Consider the following 8,299-nt stretch of genomic DNA (forward strand, 5'->3'; position numbering starts at 1 on the left):
GCTCATGTGATCACTGACCTCTCACAGGGATACACAAATACATCCTTTATTTCTCATCTGTGAACTCCAAAGCATGTTGATGTCATCCTGAGAGTCCTTGTCCCCTATGGTGCCAAATGATCTTAATGACAAAACAAACAGAAGTTTATGAGGAAGATTTCAGGTCATGGTAGGAGATTGAAAACAAAAGTATCACAAATGTAGAGCGCAACCCATCTGACGTTCAGCTGGATACCTTCCAAGATGTTTTTGCCTCCCTTGCTTCAGAGTTCCCCAGATGTATCCCATGAGCTGGAAGCACTGGTTTTACTGCACCGACATGTCCTTCAGCTGGGTGCCAAGTTCTGAAATTTCCTATGGCAGGTTGGAGTAGACTGAAGGTTGGTTCCCATCTTCTCCCTCTGTCCATTTCACAACTAGCATTTCAGTTGTAATTTTCGTTTCGTATCTTCTTCTCAGAATAAATGGCCTTAATATTGAAAAAGCATCTTGACTATTAATTCTATGTAACAGAAGAGCTTTCACCATGTCCTTACTCTGTTTAGAGTTAACATCTTAGAAGATAAACATGCTGTTATTTTTTTTTTCTTTGCGAGCAGGAAGAAACTCGCCAGATGACAACCTGCTTCAGCTTTATGACTGTTGACTAATGCCTGCGCCTTATCATCACACAGCTCTATCTGCAGACTGAACCCTGACCTCAACTAGAAGATATTACTGGATTTCACTTACATCCTATGGGTCTGATCCCTTCATTTAATGCCAAAAATCCCAAAGTCACGGGTTCATTCTACACCATTTTCTCATCTCTCAGCAGTTACAGGCTCAAAACATTGGTAAAATTACCTGATTTTTTTCCACGTTTAACTATCTTCTTCCAGCGATGAAGGGTATATATTTTTTATTTTTTAATTCTTGCAATATTGTGAAAGTTTGCATAATAAACCATTAAAAAAATATAATTTTCACAGCATCACAGAATGGTTGAGCTTGGAGGGGACCCCTGGAGGTCATCTGGTGCAGTCCTCTGCTCACGCAGGGCCTCCCCAGCGCAGGCTGCCCTGGACCACGTCCAGTCAGCTTTGAAGATCTCCGAGGAGGGAGATGCCACAGTCTCTCTGGTAAATGCTCTGTCACCCACACAGTAAAGAAGTGCTTCCTGGTGTTTAGAGACCTCTGAGTCAGTGGCTTCCTCTCCAGAAAAGCCAAGAAACAGAAAAATCACTCACAATTGCTCCTCCTGCTCCTGTTTGCAGTTCTCTCTTCAGAAATAAAGCCTTGTAAGTAGAATCCTGACATTGTCCTTGTCATGCACTCAAAGCCCTTACTCTTCCTCTGGTACCAGGGCTGCTGGTCTCTAATCAAGTCTAATAAGACAACCATGGATGTTGGCCCAGCCACAGGAATAGAAACAAAGTTTATGCTTGGGCTGTCCATTTGACATTACCAGAACATTGCTAAAATGTCCTGAGAAATATTAACCATTTCTGAATGCTGTCACACAGTTTTAGGAACCAAGGACACAACTTTGTATTTTGAGTCTGCTTTATAATTTGCTGATACCTCCTTCTCAGGCAGCACTTGCACCCACACGTAGCTATCTGAGCAGCCCCAAGATCAGATGTAAACATTATTTCAATCATTAATTCAACACTGGCTCAACAGTGCTTAGCAGTTTTGGAGAATCACCCCTGAACCAAATGATTCATAAAGGTTGTGGTGTGTGGAGGTCCATGTTCAAAAGGATACTGATTACTTGTGTGAGTTCCCAGAGGGACTAAGTGCATGCACTTGCTGAAACACGCACAGTGAACTATGTAGAACAGGCAGAAGGTAGCCAAGCGCTGTGCGGACTGGTGTTCTTAAGATCTGGGTTTTACTTCTTTAAAAATGAATTATTTTGTTCTACTTACCCAACACAGCTACATTACTTTTGTGCACAAGCAGTGTTACTGCTCACTCTCCTACCTTTTATTTTAGAGGCGTTTGCTTCCTTCACCTCTGCACTTAAGGGATGTTTCCAAGCTTCAGAACTTAAATATTAGCCATTGGGTACTTACAGAAATATTGGGAGCTAAGGATACCTCTCACTTAAGAAACCCTATGTGTTCTGCTCTCTGCACCTCCTCTGGAGATCAGTCATCCTCCACCTCTTCCTCTGGGACCACTTTTAAGTTGATTCATCTTCTTTAACTTGTTTGACATGCCTAATTATGACATAGTGCTATCATTCAAGGATGCTGTCAGATCAAGACGAGGGTGTAGTCTCCATGCGAACACGTTTTCCTGCTCCTAAGTCAAAGGCCTTCCTTTAATTAGAGTCATCTAATTAATTTAGGTCCAAATGAAGCTTCACAGGCAAGGGCAAATCCAGATGAGGCATCATAAATAAGCAATACAAATCACTCATTCATCCTATAATTATTAGATGTTTTCAAAACAAGCCTTGCAAGGAGGCTGAGGTCCCCTTTTGTTTCTATCAGGAAAGGAAGAAAAGCTTATTTAATCATCCTATTTTTAAATATATTTATAGAGAAGATGATTAAATGGATAAATACAGTAATCTAAAGTGCTTACAAAGCAATTAAGACAGATTTTCAAATTATTTACAGCAGCTAGGGCTATTAGAGCGATGGACAATCAAATCCTTCCCCTTGAAACAGTTCTGGCAATTAGCATGTATTATTGAAAGGCTGCTCATATTTTTAATTTGGGAATTTCTAACAGAGTGAATCACTAATCCAGTCCGAACCTTAACCATTTCACCTTAATCAGAGATTTGTGCTGGATAAGTTTAAACTTCAAGCCCCAAACTCGGTGGTATTCTGATACCAAGTGATTGCTCAGCTGTCTATGCAGTGCCTAGCTACCAGTTTCCTCTTTGCTTTGGTCCAAATTATCTTTCAGTACACACCAGCCAATGATCCTGGCAGGAAAGGGTGGCAGCATGAGTCCGCTGCTGTTTTCCAACCTTCTTTTTGAGGCAGAATACAAATGCTCTGTGAGTATTCTGTAAAGGTGATGTGGATGGAGGGTGCTTTGCTCTTCTAGCTGCACCACCAATACAAGGTGGATGAGATGAAGAGACAGAAAAAGCTGCAGTTCAGTGGGATTTCTGCAATAGGAAAACTGCCGTGTCTCTGCTCCTTTGCATCTGAACAGTACACATCTCCTAGGCAGCACTGCTCACAGTGTATAGAAATAATGCAGTTACTCTGGAAAAAAATGAAGAGACTTCCTGCTATGATTTGGAAAACAAAAATTTGTGCAAGTGAAAGAAAAGAAAGGAGAAGTCATGTCTCTGCTCTCATCTCTCAACTCCCACAGCCCACCAGCTGTATTTTATCTGCACCAGCACGCAGCACACTATTTGTCTTCGAGACCTTCCAAGTGCATTCTGAAGAGCATCTTGAAATGGCAACCAAGCAGCCAAACCAGACACAAGTTTAGGGAACATGATGCTGATGAAGCAATCACAGGATCTCCCCCACTTAATCTGAATACATAGAGGTAAAATCATTTTCCCCTCTTGATCTGGTGAGCTCAAACCCATTTTCACTTTCACTGACTATTTAAGTGAAAGAGTAGATTATCATGAGCTGGGAAGATGGCCATTAAGTTTCCTCAAAAGCAAAACAAGATTTTAGGGAGAAGTAATATATATATTTTTTTTCCAACCAGTCAGTTGCTGTGACAGATGAATTTACAGACAGTGAAGAAGCAATTTTCTTCCTTAAAGTAAATCTTTTTTGTTTGTTTGTTTGTTTGTTTCCTAGCTTTATCTGTTGGCCAGGTAAAATATATTAATTTCTCAAAACATCACAGGTGTATCATAGTCACCAATGTAACAACTGCTTAGAATAGGTTCTTACACTAAAGAGGAATTTTAGGACAAACCACAAAGGAAGATTAAGCCTGTGTTTCTGAAGTGCCAATAATGAGGCCAGAGCACTTCAGACTGTGCAAACAAAGAGAGGACAGATTAAAGTAGGCCAGATAAGGCTACCAGTAAATGACATGCATTCCCCAAAGCACTTCCAGGATGAGCTCCTAATGATCAGTGCTTGGGACAAGCTTTCTGGCAGCGGCTGATCTACACACCTTTGTATCAAAAGATTCCCAGACGTAACCACTAGGTCAGTAGAGAAAGTGTCCAAGTGCCCTGGCAGGTCATCCTGCAGAGGACTCTGGCATCTGATATAATAAAAACATTGCTGGAAGGCTCCCAGAAATACCTGGTTACTTAAGATGAAGGCAAACAGGAATTCAATAGCAGCTTTTGCATTTAGAAAACTATGAATCTTGTAAATATTTTCCACTCATTTAATTTAAAAACAAATCCACCTAATCTGCATTCTCATTTTCTGTACTTGCTTTCAGTTATTATGGCAAACAATTGGGCTAGATGACTTCTAAGCAATTAATACAAAGAGATCACTCTGAACTTAACAGCAGCAAATATGTCCAGGCAGACTGGACAAGAGTGAGCTAAACAATCAGAGAGATAAACAAGCAAAAAAAGATCTGCATAGTCAAAATATGTAAGTAATAAACAAAATGGGTTGAGCTGGCTTCTTAAGGTCCATAATTGCTCCAGCCACATTCCCCTCATCCCCAGTTAGCCCAATGAACCCAAGAAACCAAACTTCACATCCTAATTTCCCTTTTTTCAGGCCATTAGCAATCAGTAAGGGCCAGCAAAGAGGGCATGGTGATATTCCTCCAGAATCACAACACAGTCAGAAATGGTAAAATACAGGTTTAACCAGAAACCTTAGGTCACAAATATGGACTTCAGCTGAAACAGAAAGGATGCAAAGGGAAAAGGACAATAACAAAAGGTTTTCCAAGGTTTCTGTCCTTGGTACAAAGTTAAAGCTTGGCATAGAGAAAGTAATGAAAGTGCCAAACATCCAGAACTGTAAAATAATTGTAGTGCTTTGTGTAATAAACCATGAAAATCATTCACCAGCAAGGAAATGGCATTGCCAAGCTTCTGGGGGTTTCTTCCCACACAGATCCTCTCCTTCCACTCCAGAGAGTTCATTTGGCCATTTCTCTGTGATTTCTGGGTGTTGGGTAACTGCTAACAGTTACCTAGCTAGCTGGGCTACCAAGTATTCAGAAATTCTTGATAAATGGCCACTTCACAGACCAACCCTACAATGTGTGTGCACTGACTGCTGGCAGTCAGACCTACTAGACACAGAGTGCATGAGCTGGGCACATGTGGTAAGCTCATCATGTGCAGGACACAAAAAAAAAAAAGAATAAATGATGCATGTCTTTACTTAACACACACAGCAAGCAGGCTGGGGGGCAGCATTTTTTATACTGAGGCAGTAAAAATAAAAATCATGCCTTTCAGCAAGCTTTTCACCAATCTGTTGAGAGCATGCATCAGGTCCGTGTGCATTTCAGATGTGCTCATAACAGCAGGAGCGTATGCCCACCTGCTGCGGTCCCATCTCAGGAGAGAATTCCTGACCAAGCCCGGACGTTCAGAGCTACGTGCCTGGTGCACAGCCGCTCTCACAATCACACGAAGCACCCACTTGGTCCTGGTGAGCCCAGGAACAGCAAGAACCAAGGCAGATATACATCATCCATGTATTCTCCATGTGCTCATCAGAACAATATTAAAAAGGGCCCAGGTTGTTGTTTTACCAAAACCGATTCTACTTTATAGGAAGATGTGAGGATGACACTACCTAAATGAGCTGCTGTAAGGTGAGGTAGGGCGTGGATTTATGGCACACGAGGCATTCCACAATAATTGTCCTTTAAGCATGCCCTTATCAGTGCCAGTGGGCTTGCTCTGCTCTCACTGCAAGGTGGCTACCTCACTTCACTAGCTTATTTTTGTAAAACCAAACATTGCTACACAATAGTTTGTGGATCCATACATACTGGTCCAAGTTTTTAAATGGATTTGTACATTTAACAGTCTGGCAGAAGCCCTAAGTCACTGCACATGCTACAACAAGAACAACTCGTTTCTTTGTTTTAACTAAGAGATGCAGCACGGGTCTTTTCAAAGCACAGCCCCACCAGCGCATGTGAACCTTGAGAGTTACCTGGTGCTAAGATAGGAACAGACAGCCTTATCAGCATGCAGAAGCAGTACTGGAGAGCTATTGGGAGACATCAGAAAGGCACGCTCCATTTTAGTTCATGTATTTCTGGATAGGTAAGGAACTTCAGCTAGATTAGAAAAAAAGAAAAAAGAAGCACTACATCTTTGGCATTGCAGTAGTATTACCAATATTTGCCTACAACACTGAAAATAAACCTTTCACTATGTCCAGACATGATTTACTCCTTCAAATAAAAGCACTGTGCTAGTCTGCTAGTTTTAAGACAAATCCTTTCTTATGTCCAGATCCGATTTCTTTCAAATAAAAATGTGTGACGCAGATTTCCATTAGCTTTCTGCCAGAATCTTTTATTTTTAGATGCAGGGCAACCTTACAGTCTTTAACATGCCTACCACTCCTGTACAGCAAACGGTACACCTTAGCAAGCGCTGACACATTCCACTAGATAAAATGCAAAATTGCTGACAAAATTGAATTGACTTGATAAGAACGGCAATGCATTTGGACCTCCTACTTGATGGAAGCATGCTAAAGAAAATAACTTTTTTTTTTTTTGGTCATCACTTTCACATGAGGAAATAAACCCAAAAAGTAGGTCTCCAGGCACACTCCATGCCTGAACCAAATTGCACTAAGACAGCATGTCTGTCTGCATCGGACAGGCTGGGGTTGCTCTCAAACTCTCTGCTGGTTCCCTTTCCAAGACTCAAGGTTTCATGTCATCAGCTTTGACTAATGTTGTCTCCACCTATGTCTGTCTCATTTCCTCCCACATTCACCTCCCACTCTCCATGCTCTACCCAGATGACTGTCCCTTTTGGATTCTTCTTCCACTCCCAGCCCTGGTCCTTCTGATATCCCACCCATGCTAATCAACGCAACCTCGCAACCAGTATCTACGAAATACTTTCCCTTCATCATGAGCTCCCAGAAAACTCCTGTTCTGAAAAGATCCCTGTCACTGTCGTAGTCACAAGACTATGAGGATGCATAGAAAACATGCTATGTGCAGTACCTTGCGTCTGACCCTATTTCCAGTGTATGTTTGCTAACATCCAGACAAGACAGATAAATACTTCGTTAGCTAAATTAAAGTACTAAAATAGTTTTGCTTCTCTTTTTCCCCCAAGAGACAAAGTTGGGTTTAGTTTTTCAATGAAAGTGTAAAAATTGAACACGCATTTGATACGCATATTTTTCCCCTTTCTCTTTCCCTATCTCGATATAAACCTAATAGGGTTTTCCTGATAGCTAAAGTGCTTGTTTTTACGATCTTGTCTTTGCGATGGCCTATGTTTTATATTTTATGGAATAACTTTGAAAACATGGATTTGAATACATATTGGGAGAGGAACATACATTTACCACTCTCCCCAAAACTAAACAGTTTGTTATCCAAAATGTGTACATGCAAACATAAAAGGACTTAGTTTACTAATTTCACTCTCCAGAATGCCTCTGTAACACTAGTAAAGTGAGAGTGAAGATCGTACAGCTCAGAAATACCGTTCAAGGGATCTGTAATACTCCTTGTTCCAGGCTTCTGGGAAAGAATAGAGTAGGAAAAAAACTTTTATTTTTCTTAGCCAAATGATTTTGAGTTATTTGAAACTGAATATTGGCCCAAATGTTTACATTACCGAGCAAATGTTAGGTAGACTCCACCCAAACAATGAAGCAACTTTGAGCAATGAGTTACAGAAACTGTGCCTCCCTCACATATTTACTTCAGCAAATGTCTAAAAGCAATCCCATGCTCATGTATCACAATGAGAAATGAAAAATACTGGGAGGATCATAACATTTGGATCAAAAACCCTTTTCCACCATAATGTAGATAATGTCTGCGTAGGACGAGAGACTTTGTACTCACTTTCATGTCTCACGGGTGTTCTCACTTATCTATTCTTCTCAATGCTTGCAAAGTTATTTTCTGCTTTGACAAAATAAAACTATTTTTAGAAAATTTCTCAACTCTGGAAAAAAAAGTTTTAAAAATAACATTTGGAAAGCCTACTAGAATGAAAAAAAAACACAACACACATTTTCCTCCTGATCAGTCGAACTGGCACTATCAAATATTTCCAGTTTTATTTAAAACACTCCCATAGATTGAGAAGACAAGATCCCGGAAATAATTATACTTAATCCGCAATTCTGACTGAATGGGAATTCCACTGAAAATACAAATGTAGTCTCCC

Source organism: Aythya fuligula, chromosome 4 (assembly GCF_009819795.1).
Source record: "Aythya fuligula isolate bAytFul2 chromosome 4, bAytFul2.pri, whole genome shotgun sequence".
Taxonomy (NCBI): Eukaryota; Metazoa; Chordata; class Aves; order Anseriformes; family Anatidae; genus Aythya; species Aythya fuligula.